Raw genomic sequence first — 14755 nt, 5'->3', positions numbered from 1 at the left:
ATACAAATATTTTTACATTTTAAGGAGTTGCTGAGTTCCTTAAGTCTACATTCATGATCCAGTATCTTTCTTTCCCTCTTCTTTTCAGCTTCTTTATTTTCCATAATTTTATCTTCTATATCACTGATTCTTTCCTCTACTTCATCCATCCTCATTGTCTTGGCATCCATTTGGGTTTGCATCTAAGTTACAGCATTTTTATTTTGGCCTGACTAATTTTTAGTTCTTTTATGTCTGCAGTAAGGGATTCCCTAGTTTCTTCTATGCTTTTTCTCAAGCCTAGCTAGTATCCTTATAATTGTTGTTTTAAAGTCTAGTTCAGACATCTTACTTATATCTGTATTGATTAAATCCCTGGCCATGACTTCTTCCTGTTCTTTCTTTTCGGGTGAATTCCTCCATCTTGTCATTTTGGAAGTCAAAATAAATAAAATTAAAAATTAAAAATTAAAAAAAATAAAATGTTAAATATAAAAGTAAAAATAAAAATAATAAAATAATAAAAATGTATAAAATAAAATAAAAATAAATGTAAAAAATGCTTTTTCTATATACAAAAACCAAACCAAAACAAAGGAAGCTAGATCTTGTCTCCCCTAGAGTTGAAGCTTTGTAGAACTCTATGATCAGTAGACTTGGTGCATATGAGGGTTTTGTGTTGGCCTTCTGGGGGTGAAGCCTGCTGTGCTGATTATCAAGTCTCAGGACTTGCCCTAGTGGAGGTGCACCTGCAGGGTGCCGAGTGGTGGGACTTGGTATAATTGGCTCTGGTCTCCACTTGGTGGCGCTGTTTTATTCACTGAAGTCAGTCAGTGTTGATGTGCAGGGGAGAGAAAGTGGCTTTCACCAGCTTTCTTGACTTGGGAGCAGGGAGCTCCTGCCCACCACTCCTCAGAAAGTCCTCAAAGAACAGCAAACAGTCACCTTTCCTATGTCCTGGGCTTCTCTCGGATCCTTGCCTTCACTCTGTTTGTGTCCAGTCTATCCGCCTCCTAGGCGGCACAGCACTCCTGTATTATCTCAGGTGTGGCTGGGTTTCAAAACTCCAAACTTCAAAGCCAGCAGCACAGCAGCTTGGAGTTTATAGCAAAGCACAGCAGAAAACCGGCACCAAGGCTCACTCCTGTCAGCGGATGTTTTTGTTCTATGGTGATTAACCAGGAAGCTCAATGGTGCCCGTGGGTCTTTTATCTCCAGAGAGGTCACACCACCTCCCCCAAATGCACTCCAAGAAGAGGAACTGTTTTTTCCCAGGTGAACTAGGGGCTCCACAGACCATGCTGTCTGCTTCCAGGTCTCTGCCCTCCTTTCCATCCAGACCACCGCTAAGCCCACCAGGAACGACCCTGGCAATGACTCAGACCTCTAAAATTTCAGATTTTGTGCTCCTCAGCCTCTCCCCAGTCAATGGTTTTGGGGATGAGGTTTCTTGTGCAATCCTCTGCACATATTTTCACTATTTTTTCTTTCTTTTCTTTTCTTTTTTTTTTTACTCTTAACTCTTCTTTCTCTCTTTCTTCTCTCTTTCTTGCTCCTCTCTCCATGATCAGGGCTCCTTCCCTTCTGCAGTGCCTGTGGCTCTTTTCTCCCCCAAATCAAATCTCCACAGCTCTTACCTTCTAAGAGATGGTTGCCTTTCTATTTGTAGACGTGCAGCTTTGTTCCTTCAGGCCTCAGATCGATTTCTTGGGTGTTCAAAATTATTTGATATTTATCTAGCTGTGTTTGAGGGACAAGGCAAGCTTAGGGCTGCCCTACTCCTGCCCCATCTTTTTTTTTTTTTAAGATTTTATTTATTTATTTGAAAGAGACAGAGATAGTGAGAGAGGGAACACAAGCAGGGGGAGTGGGAGAGGGAGAAGCAGGCTTCCTGCCAGGCAGGGACCCCGACGTGGGACTCAATCCCAGGACCCTGGGATCATGACCTGAGCTGAAGGCAGATGCTTAATGACTGAGCCATCCAGGTGCCCTCCTCCCCCATCTTAACCCTACTATTTTTATTTTTATTTTTAAAATTTTATTATGTTATGTTAGTCACCATACAGTACATCATTAGTTTTTGATGTAGTGTTTTTTATTTATTTTTTAATTTTATTATGTTATGTTAGTCACCATACATTAACCCTACTATTTTTTTTTAAATCTTCACTCTCCTCTGGTAAGAATTTTATTGTGCTTCCCCTCCTTTTCTTGAGTCTTCAGTGTCTCCTTTTCAGATTGCCTCTTATTTTAAGCTTCCTGGGGAGATGGTGGCATTATCTTATCAGAAGGGTCTCAATCTCTCCCATAATTGACATCAGCACATCGGACTTTTGGAACAGATAAGTATGTATAGCCTTCCCGTTCTGAAAGGATGAGGTCTGAGTGCTAGACCAAGTTGAGAATACAAAGCCCAGGGCACCGGACACCCCAACCCCCACTGCCTGCCCTCACATCCATTTTCCACCTGCCTCAGGGTCTCAGGTCTGAGGGTCATTGCTCTGAGCACACAGCCCCCTCAGTCCCCAAGTCAGCTGTGCTTTGCTTCCCTTCTCTTCAAAAATAAATCCATAAAGGGGCGCCTGGGTGGCTCAGTCGTTAAGCGTCTGCCTTCGGCTCAGGTCATGATCCCAGGGTCCTAGGATCAAGCCCCGCATCGGGCTCCCTGCTTGGCAGGAGGCCTGCTTCTCCCTCTCTCACTCCCCCTGCTTGTGTTCCCTCTCTTGCTATGTCTCTGTCTGTCAAATAAATATATAAAAAAAAATCTTAAAAAAAAACAAAAATAGATCCATAAAGCCATTTTATTTTATTTTAAAGACTTTATTTATTTATTTGAGAGAGAGTGAATGTGAGAGAGAAAGCACAAGTAGGGGAAAGGATTGAGGGAGAGGGAGAAGACTTCCCTGCTGAGCAGGGACCCTGACTTGGGGCTCAATTCCAATACTTCAGGATCATGACCTGAGCCAAAGGCAGCAGCTTAACCAACTGAGCCACCCAGTCACCCCATGCCTTTTTATTTTAATTGAGATATAACTGACATACAGCATTGTGTAAGTTTAAGGTATACAACATAATGACTTTACTTATATATATTATGAAATGATTATCCCAAATTTAGTTAACATCCATAATCTTAAGTGCACCTCAGAAATTAGTTATCATTTCTAAATGATAGCAACAGCAACACATGGATAATTGGGTCACTCATTTCAAGAGTGTTTTAGGTTAAAAATAGAACTACCCTATGACCCAGAAATTGCACTACTAGGTATTTATCCAAAGGATACAAACACAGTGATTTGAAAGGGAACATGCACTCCAATGTTTATAGCAGCAATGGCCACAATATGGAGACAGCTCAGATGTCCATTGACAGATGAATGGATAATGAATATGCAGGATATATATACAATGGAATATTACTCAGCCATTAAAAAAATGAAATCTTGCTATTTGCACCAGTGTGGATGGAACTAGAGGGTATTATGCTAAGTGAAATAAGTGAGGCAGAGAAAGACAATTATCCTATGATCTCACTCATCTGTGGTATTTAAGAAACAAAGCAGATGAACATAGGGGAAAGGAAGGAAAAAGAAAATAAGATGAAAACAGAGAGGGAGGCAAAACATAAGAGATTCTTCACTATAGGAAACAAACTGAGGGTTGCTGGAGGGAAGCTGGGGTACTTGAGTGGTGGGCAATTAGGAGGGTACTTTTAATGAGCACTGGGTGTTGCATGCAACTGATGAATCACTAAATTCTACCCCTGAAACTAATAATACAGTATATGTTAACTAAATTGAATTTAATAAAAAAAAATTAAAGAAGAGTGTTTTGGAAGTAAGTGATTCTAAAAATAACTACTTGAGAATTTCCTTGTTAAATTTAAGAAATGTCTAGATAAAAATATAAGCTCATACAGCAATGGGGCTCTGAATTGACCTTTTATGAATTATATCAGCACATGATGAAACAAATAATGACTTTGAACTGTTAGTCTTAAGTAGAACCAATCAAACTCATCTCCCCCATAAATAAAATGAAAAACCTCAAACAGTATCATGTGACTCCCCATCCACTCCTTTTTATGGCTGAGTAATATTCCATTATTTGTTTATTATTCATCTGTTGATCAACTCTTGGGTTGTTCCCACCTTTGCCATTTATGAATAATGCTGCTATAAACATTAGTATACAAGTATCTGAGTCCCTAGTTTCTATGTTTTGTTTTGTTTTGAGGAATTACCATACTGTCTCCCCTGGTGGCTATACCATTTTATATTACCTCCAGCATGCGTAAGGATTCCAATTTCTTTACATTCTTGCCAATGCTTGTCATTTTCCACACTCTCCTGATTTTGGCACTGAAAACCCCACATTCCAGAAAACCCCTCTCCCCAGGCAAACTGAGATGGGCGATGACCCTAATTCTAGTATATTCTCTTTTGCATTATGTGAGCTACTTATGTGTTGCTATCTCCCCTGGGCCATTCTCAATTTCTGGCAAGGACTGTGCCTTCATGGTAAGTTAGGCTATAGCTTCTCTTTATCCCTACTATTTTAGCCTCCCCTGTTCCCCACCAGCTCTCCGCCTGACCACCCTGCATAATCTGTACATCCTCAAGCTTCTGGTGGGATTTAGCCCCTGGGGAATTTCTCCATCCTGAAACTGGAGGGAGGGGGAGGTCATAGCTTGTTCCTGACACTAGTATCTGACCTGACCTGCCAGGCTGTGCTTTTGACAAAGTCCTCCCTGTCTCCATGTCTCCTACCCTTGCTCCTTGTGGCATTGGGGTAGTGATGGTACTTCCTGTTAAAAGTACTTGTAGTTTCTCTCCATTCTGTTCATATCTTGTAAATAGTCCATTTATGAAATTCTCTTCAAATTATACAGACTTCCTAGGGACCCAGTTATTCATGTGTTGCTGTTAGCACCCCAGCTAATCCTCTAATCTGGTGGTCCTTGCCCTAGGGAGCATCAGCATCCCATATGGGCTTGTTGAAACCCAGATTTATGGCCACCCTCTTCCCCCACTGCCAGACTTCTGACTCAGCTGTCTGGGAAGGGCAGCGGATTTTCATTTCTAACAAGTTCCCAGGTGAGGCTTGGAGAACCCATTTTGAAAACCACTGCTCTAGTGGTACATTCTGGAACGTGACAGTCCAAGTGCCTTTTCAAAGGCAACTGATATATAGGCACAGGATTGAGCAGAATGAAAAATAGTAATAACTGCCCCATAAATCTGGAGAAATAAGGGAAAGGCTTGAGATGAGAAAAGTATAAATCTTTTTTTTTTTAAGATTTCATTTATTCATTTGACAGAGAGAGAGAGACAATGAGAGAGGGAACACAAGTAGGGGGAGTGGGAGAGGGAGAAGCAGGCTTCCCGCTGATCAGGGAGCCTGATGTGGGGCTCGATCCCAGGACCCTGGGATCATGACCTGAGCTGAAGGCAGCTGCTTAACCGATTGAGCCACCCAGGCACCCCAAAAGTATAAATCTTTATAGTAAAAGTAATGTCTAAGCAAATCAGAGGAATGGTTGTCTCAAACTAAACACCTGGGCTTTCAGTGCTGAGGTTCTGGGAAATAATGGGTAGTGCAGAAACACCTGTATATTGTGATAAAAGAGGAAACTCAATTTAGCAATAATATGGCTAAAGAGATAGAAAACATCATTTTAATCATTATACATATATATATTTGATCAACCAAAAGAGAATTGCAGGTGAGAGAGAGAGCACAGAAGGAAAGTCTTCTCAGGAGAGATGTCCATGACATGACAGAGGCAAGGCTGAGACAAAAATGTGGAAGAAATGCAGCTCAGGCTCTGGCCTTGGGCTGAGTGTGTAGAGACAGCCCAGAGATGCCTCAGAATGATGCTGAACAGCTGAGAGGCAAAAGACCAGCCATAAAACAGAAAGCAACTAATTCCCTCATAAAACTGTCAAAAATCCCCCTTGGACAGTTAGGTTTAAGTCATCATATTAAACACCCTCAAGAGATTTACAAGGAGATTAGCAGATAAATAAAGTAACTTTTTTTCCTTAAAGGGTTTGAGTTTGTTTTATGTTTAAGACTGTTTAAGAAGATAGATTGAAATTTAAACAAACGTTATATAAGCTGAACATGCTCAGCAACACGGGAGACGTCCCCCTGTGTTCTCAGCTCAACCATTCCTCTCACACAGAAAAAAATCATTAATTGAACTTGTGGCACAAAGTCCATTCATAAGAAATAAACCATCATGTGAATGGTTTATTTAAAGCAATAAATAATATTTCTTTTTTTAAAGCAATAAATAATATTTCTATCTATATTCCTCAAATTGTATTTCTTAAAATTTAGTATAAATAAGCATTCTTTCTGCTGTTGAATGGATAAAATAAAACTAAAAACAGCAAGTACATTGATAGTCCATTGAGGCAGAAAAGCCATTTGCCCCATTATTCTAATCATATTTAAGCTTTTAAAAATCTAAGTAGAAGGCAATACTGCACTGTCTTCACAGAACCCTAAATAATGAAAGTTAATTCCCTAAGGAATTAATTTGTTTATGACTCATAATAACAAACAGTATTTATGTGAGTTACTGTAGTTGAAACAAAAAAATGCTTTCCTGCATCACAATCTCAATGGAGCGCCTTCCATCCTTTGTGAGATTTGCACAACAGATAACAGGATTACCTGGTTTTGCTGATGAGGAAGCTAAATTGCCCAAATTCACATGCTAGGAAGCAGAGAAGCTGCTTTTTTAAAAATACTAGTTTTTCATTACCAAAACTTCAAGTAAACTCTCTTTCCTGAGTTACTATTGTTCAGATCCTCCTTAGGAATGAAGTCAAAGTTGTAGAAACATACACAAAACTGCTATTGAGTCTGCTTAGACATTAACTTTTTACAACATTTTGAGCTATAATAATGTGTTTTATCAGTTTTTCTATGATCGTCTTCAGGGAGCTTAAAAAACAAGCCTTAGGACATCCAGAGCCCCAAGAGATTAGGATTAAGCAAAACTACCTTTTTTCAAGGCCACTAACAAGTGCTGGTGATACAATCTTGAGTGAAAACCAGTATTTTTTCAGCCTCCATAAATGTTTTCCTCCATTGAGCAGAGAAATTGATGTGTCCAGGGAAAGCGATAGCCCTGAATAAAACAATTCTCCCAAAGATTTAGAAGAGAGAATCTTTTGAAGAAGTGAAGACATGTTGTAATTAAAACCACATCAAAGTGAATGAGAAGCCCTTGTGTCTGGAGCAGGCATTCTCAAGTGGGGTTCTTGAATACCTATGTATCAATCACTGAGGAACCATAACAATGAATGCAGAGGCCTAGGCCTCTTTCTGACTATACCAAGCCAGATTCTTTGGCATGGATCTGCCTGTTTCTCAAGTTGCCTAGACAATTCTTATGCTCATGAAAATTTGAGAGCACCTGGTGGATACCAGAAGTTCAGTTATTTACTCAGTCTGACAAAGCAGGCTTGGGGAAATTAAGTTATGCTAATCAAACTCGCCTGGCTCTAATACACTAGAATGTTCTCAAGAACAAGGACTACTTCTTACTCACTTGTGTGTCCCAGAGGTTAGAGTAAAGCCTAACTGACTGTAGAAACTCACTAAGTGTTGGGTAAACACAAAGTAAAATATTTCTCAAGTACAAACAAGGAATTGAATAAGTATAACTAAGTATGTAGGTAAATAAATGAGGGAGAAGGGACTTTTGTTCCTTAAATATACTTCCAATGAATAAATGCAAAATATTGATAAAAATGGAAAGTTACATTTAGCAAACACATGGAATAATTGTTGCAATGCAGAGTCATCAATGGTTGCTAAAATTTGTGTATTAAAGTATGATGGGAATCAAGATATTTGGCCAAGAATTATCTCCCCATAAGATACCTATTAATTACAGTGGGAACTAGTAAATTTACTTGGCGATATCTGGCAGACAAACAATCAAAGACAATGCTGTTGAATGGATAAAATAAAACTAGAAACAGCAAGTATATTGATAGTCCATTGAGGCAGAAAAGCCATTTGCCCCATTATTCTAATCATATTTAAGCTTTTAAAAATCTAAGTAGAAGGCAATACTGCACTGTCTTCACAGAACCCTAAATAATGAAAGTTAATTCCCTAAAGAATTAATTTATGACTCATAATAACAAACAGTATTTACTTTTTACGCCAAGTAAATTTACTTGGCGGTATCTGGCAGACAAACAATCAAAGATAATAGCAGTAGTGAGACATAGTGACATCATGTGCTTCCTGATAAGATGCCCTGAGAAGGGTACACCATCACTTATGTGGTGTTCTTGCCACAATTCATGAGCAGAATTTGGTTTTGTAGAGACATCAGAAAACTAAAGCTGAGGTATATTTTACAAGATAACTAGTCATACTCCTGAAAAGTGTCAAGGTCATGGAAGACAAAGGACTGAGTTGCTGTCCTGGATTGGATTAGGAAAGACTATGGAGACACAACTTCTAAGTGCAAGGCAGAATCCTGGATTGTACCCTGGGCTAGGAAAGATGTCAGCAGGACAACTAATGAAGAGTGACTCCAGTCTGTAGATCAGCTAACAGGATTGTATGAATGTTAATTTTCTGGGTTTGGTTATGTACTATGTACTATGGTGCTATGGTTATATTAATATTAAGGTTATGTTAATATTAAGGTAAGCAGTATATGGGAACTCTTTGTACTATTTTTACAACTTTTTTGTAAGTTTACAATGATTTCAACATAAAACAAATTAAAAAAAATTTAAAAATTGTGATTTACAGACTCCCTGCACAGAATTTTTTTGAGGGGCAGGGGTTGCTTATTAAAAATGCAGGTCCTTGGGCCCCACACTCAGATCTATAAATCAGAATTTCTTTAAATGAAACCCAAGAAACTGGGTTTTTTTTCACAAAATCCCTGGGTGGTTTTTAAGAACACTCGAGTTTGAGTAGAAACTCCTATATTAAGCCGCAAAAAAGAACATCTGATAAGGTCAGAAGGTTTATCTTCTGGATTGAAAGTTATAAAAACTAAAATGCAATGGATTAGTTTAGCCATGTATATAAATCATTGTGAAGTGTCAAGTTAATGAATTTAGGTAGATTTCCAAGTTTCTGTCAGAGGTCAGGATGTCAACCAAGATCATACAAACTGATCATAGACTGATATAAAGAAAACAGTGATCATTCAATAATGGTGTGGTTCATGTTTCACAAAGCAATGATGCTTCTGGTGACAGATTTAAAAAAAATGAAGGCAAAACCATTTGACATCTTTCACTGAGTAGAGTCCCCTCTTGTTTTAAATATCCCAAGGATGGAAAAAATAGCTTCAAGGAAATAGTCCTTAAAAAGTATTTAACTTTTGGAGCACCTGGGTAGCTCAGTCAGTTGAACATCCAACTCTTGATTTCAGCTCGGGTCATGATCTCAGGGTTATGAGATCGAGCCCTGGGTCGGGCTCTGTGCTCAGTGGGGAATCTGCTTAGGATTCTCTCTCTCCCTCTCCCCCACTTGTGCTTACTCTTTCTGTCTTTCTCTCTGTCTCAAATGGATACATAAAATATTTTTTAAAAATTATCAACGTTGTAAACGACAGTTTGAGTAACCAGTTTGGTGGTTTGGATTTGGCACTGTATGCCATGGGGAGCCCCTTCAGGTTTGAGCAGAGAACTGATATGATCAGATCAGCTTTTTTTTTTTTAATATTTATTTTTAAGTAATCTCCATCCAATGTGGGGCTCAAACTCACAACTCTGAGATCAAGAGTCTCATCCTTTACAGACTGAGCCAGCCAGGCACCTCAAGATCAGCTCTGATGAATGTGATTCAGTAGAAATTCCAGGGGTAGCTTGGAAGAGATTTGAAAAGTGTGAAGCAGAGATGAAGAAGCTGCTCCAAGTGTTCAGGCAGCAGTTATTTAGGGCAGTAGCAGACAGAGCTGAGAAAGATGGTGAGGACATTGGAACCTGGTAGAAAATGCAATGCAGAGGGCACCTGGCTGACTCAGTCTGTTAAGCCTCTGCCTTCAGCTCAGGTCATGATCCCAGGGTCCTGGGATCTAGTTCCTCATCCAGGGACTTTGCTCAGTGTGGAGTCTGCTTCTGCCTCTGTCTCTGTGCCTGACCCCTGCTCATGTTCTCTGTCAAATAAATAAAATCTTTAAAAAAGAAAAAAGATAATACAGTGCAGGGATGGAAAATGAAACAGCCATTCTTGGCAATTGACTGCTTTTCAGCTACAATAATCTGTCCAGAAATTAAACCACTAATGCCACCTATTGGTGAATAAGATTCTCATTCTAAGGTTGCCCTAGACACAAAGTAACATTTTATAATATACTGGCAAGAATGATGCTGATTTCTCTTACTCTCTGGAATCAGCCTTTCTCAAAATACTTTATTGAGCTCTGTTCAAAGTACTGAGTGGAGTGAACAGTAAATACTCCCTCTATAGGCTGGAAAAGTTTAAGATACAGTTTAGGAGTAATAATATATGCAAAACAGTTACCTGCTAATTTGTTTAAGTGCAGTGTGATGTCCCAGAAGAGAGAATTTGGTAGGACTAATTTAGCTTGTCGCTGGATGAAGGGTGGCGGTATGAGGTTCATCCAAGAAGGACACATATGGAACTCAAGCTGTAGGTGTGGCATGAAAGGAAAGTTCTCAGGTCCAAGGTACCCAAGAGAGCTCTCAACCTGACTACAGTGGTGTTTATAACAAACAGGAATGACAGTTAATTGTCCCAAGTGGTAAGCCAGGTGTACTTTTCCAAGACATATGAGATGCTATGAAGATAAGAACATCTCCCTTTTTGAAAGCAGACACTGCTTGCAGTCAAAGCCTTCTGTGACTACCTCCTCAAAAGTAGAAGATCCAGATCTATCCAAAGAAATGAAAATGTTGTTTACTGCACGAGCGGAGGACTGAAAACTGTAAGCAGTTAACTAAGCCAGCTAAAATGGAGACCAAATGGCAGCTGGCCACCAGCTGTCCTGAAATTTTTACCTTTGTATTTATTTTAAAGAAGCCTAAAATTAAGTCTAACTTAGACATAGCAATTCCTTAAGTGGGTTATTATTCCTATTGATGGTGAGGAGTTGGATACTTCCTAAGGTCACACAACTATGAAGTGGTAGAGCTGGGATTTGGATCCAAGTACTTTGATTTTGGAGCCCACTTTCTGGAACTACATTAGACTGTTAATTACACTCTGCTCTGCTTGAGTTAACAGCAGCTGGTCTTTGGTAAATTGCTGGTACCATGGACTATGACTAATTTTTATTATTTTAAGCACAGTCCAACATAGACTACCTTGTTTCTCCTTCAAGATCAGAGGGGTGTCTCATAACTCATTTTGCCTTGTATAGCATTTTACATTTAAAATTTCATAAAGGGATGTCTGGGTGGCTCAATCAGTTAAGCGTCTGCCTTTGGCTCAGGTCACGATCCCAGGGTTCTGGGATCAAGTGCCGCATGGGGCTCCTTGTTCAGTGGGAAGCCTGTTTCTTCCTCTGCCTGCCGCTGCCCCTGCTTGTGCTCAATCTCTCTCTTTCTCTGACAAATAAATAAAATCTTTAAAAAAATAAAATAAAATTTCATTGAATACTTTTAAATTCTAGTCTTTTATTTTTTGGATTATACCCAACCCTTTGGCATGTTTAGTGTACTCAGCATAGGACATAAACATTACAAAAGTTTGTAATGATTCAAACATTCACCTAAGAATATAACAATTTGTTTCTTTGTGTCTGAGTATCTCAGGTCAAAAATATGAATAGAATACACTAATGATGCACTTGCGAGATAATTATAAATAATATCCTCTTTCCTATCACCTTAGTATGCCACTTAGCTGATGCAGGATCATAAAAGTGATGTAAAGGTAGCTCAAACTAACCATGGAAAAGAGAAGTGCACTAACATTTGTAAATTAAACTTTTTCTGATTATATTTCTTATTCTGAAATAATTCAGTAATATCCCTCTTTAAAGTCCCCATGTGTTCAGAGTGGCCACCTTGTATATCACTATCACCTGTGTTTGTAAGTGTCCAGGCAGCTTTGCCATGAAGTCTAGTTTGGTACCTCCTCGGGCAGAGATGTGGAAGACTCCAGTGTGGAATCAGGACCTACGTCACTGAGGAGAAATGTGTCATACAAATATACTTTTTAATTCTTTCCTGGCCTCGATTAAAAGTGAAATGTGAAATTAAAAGACAGGGAGACTTACACAGAGGGAAAGCAATTCCAAATCTCCTCAGACCTAAACATTTTTTCTTTATTTAGAAGCTGCACTGCAAAATATTTTCATTTTCCTAAGACGATAAGAAATACAGAATATTTACCATTCTGCATACTAAACAAAAAGCCTTGTGTTACCTGTCTGCTCAGTCTAACTCAATGATTTTAAATAAGAGTGGCTGTCACATTTATCATAAGGTTACAGATTCTTTGTTTTATTTTCCTGACATTTAGTATAGAGATAAGGATTTTTTTGTTGATTGTTTTATTATAGAGCCCTTAACTGTCCATAATGTAACTCATTAACTCCAAATCTTGTTAATTAAAAACTTTTCTGAAACATGTTTGTAGAAATTGCATGTTTTCACAAAAGCAGTTAAAGGAAATGCTATAAATATAAATGTTCATAAATATGCCTATTATTTATTCATTTAAGCTATAAGAGATCTTACTGTTTTCTCCCTACCCTTTCTTTTCTTTGTTCTATATCTAATTGTATGAATCACAAACACACACACACATATACATACACACATATAATGAAAACTCTGAAGAGCTGGCAGTTAAGATAGGGAAACTAAAAACATATTTTAAAAATGATTCTAAAGAAGGACTTAGCAAAGTTAAAATTGGAAACAACCTCATGAACTCATGACCTTTAAAACTTAGATCTTTGATACCCTGTTGATGGGTCATCCCACCTGCCATGTTTTGTCATGTGGAGGAATCTGATATTCATCTCTGCTAAAACCTCCTGGAGAGTAGCCAATTCGATGTCTCTCCCTGATAGAAAGGAATCAGGGAAATCAAGATGTGCCTGGACACCTTTGTTGGTGCTAGAGAGCAAGGATACTTGACACTATCACAGATGTTTGCCGAGTGTCAAAGAGAAAGGAGATGGCTTATAGGGTTCCAGCTGACCAAATTGTGTTGTTTGAGCATCAAAAAATAGAATAGTTTTGTGAAAATTGCTATGAATTTTTAATGTTACTCAAAAGAAGTAGGCAAAAGCAAAATGATTCTTCATTTATATTGACAGAACATATTATATATTATTCAATTCAAACCATGGGTGTATGGAATGAAGTTAACATCCAATCAAACATATAATATCATGTAAAATCTTGTAGCCTGGGATATGTGTGTGTGCAAAATTCCATTAATATAGGCAGGAAAAAATCTGTGAAGTAAATTACTTTAAAAGTTGTATAAGAGATCATGGTTAAAAAGAAAAGAAAGGCAGGAGTGAAATATAATACACCAAGTTCTAAAGAGAGATGGGCCTAGAAGTTTTTATTACTATAATAACAAAGGGTCTGGTTCCATAACTCCTTTGGCACAGTTTAATTGTCTTGGATTTTCTCCCAATTTTCTGTGTGTTATAGTCCTACCTCTTCCCCAAATTCACAGTTGAATTGAGGTTCTGAATTTCTAACACATAATCCTGAATCAATAATCTTAACTGATCTGAAATAGGACTTCTATTCACCTCAGGAAATAACTTTGTTATCCAAGAAGATACAAAATATGTATAGAAATGATGATTTTGTAAAAATTAAGTTTATATTATTAACAATTTTAGGAGAGTATAGCAATGGGTTTTTCAATTTTTATGCCTTTTAAAATTCTATATTTTAAAAATGGTTGAGAGTCTGAATAGCCAAAGCAATCTTGAGAAAGAAGAACAAAGCTGGAGACGTCATGCTCCCTGATTTCAAACTATACTACAGAGCTACAGTAATCAACACAGGATGGTAGTCACATAAAAACAGATACATAGATCAATGGAACAGAATAGAGAGCCCAGAAATAATCATTAATAATATATGGTCAATTAATTTATGACAAAGGAGCCAAGAATATACAATGGGGAAGGGACAGTGTCCTCAAAAAACAATGTTGGGAAAACTGGACAGGCACATGCAAAAGAATGAAACTAGACCCCTACCCCTCACCATATACAAACATCAATTCAAAATAGATTAAAGACTTGGATGTAAGACTTAAAACCCTAAAACTCGTAGAGAAAACATAGGAAAAATCCTCCTTGACATTGGTCTTGGCAATGATTTTTTAGATTTGACACCAAAGGAAAGAAAATAAAAGCAAAAATAAACAAGTGGAACTACATCAAACTAGACAGCTTCTGTAAAGCAAAAGGAAACATCAACAAAATGAAAAGGCAACTTACTGAATGGGAGAAGATATTGGCAAATCATACCTGGTAATGGGTTATTATCCAAAATATACAAAGAATTTACACAATTCAGTAACAAAAAAATAACCCAATTAAAAAATGAGCAAAGGAACTGAATAGATATTTTTCCAAAGAAGACATACAAATGGCCAGTTGAAAAGACGCTCTACATCACTCATCATCAGGGAAGTGCAAATCAAAACCACAATGAGATAATCACTTCACATGTTAGTATATGAACAAAAAGACAAGAGATAACAAATGTTGGTGAGGCTATGGCAAAAAGGGAACCCTTGTGCACTTGGTGGGTTGGTGGGAATGTAA

The sequence above is a fragment of the Callorhinus ursinus genome, unplaced genomic scaffold (genome assembly GCF_003265705.2).
Source record: "Callorhinus ursinus isolate GAN/ISIS: 27379988/994484 unplaced genomic scaffold, GSC_fseal_2.0 scaffold5, whole genome shotgun sequence".
In the NCBI taxonomy this organism is placed as follows: domain Eukaryota; kingdom Metazoa; phylum Chordata; class Mammalia; order Carnivora; family Otariidae; genus Callorhinus; species Callorhinus ursinus.
The sequence above is the reverse complement of the archived record's forward strand: the minus strand, read 5'-3'. Positions refer to the sequence as shown.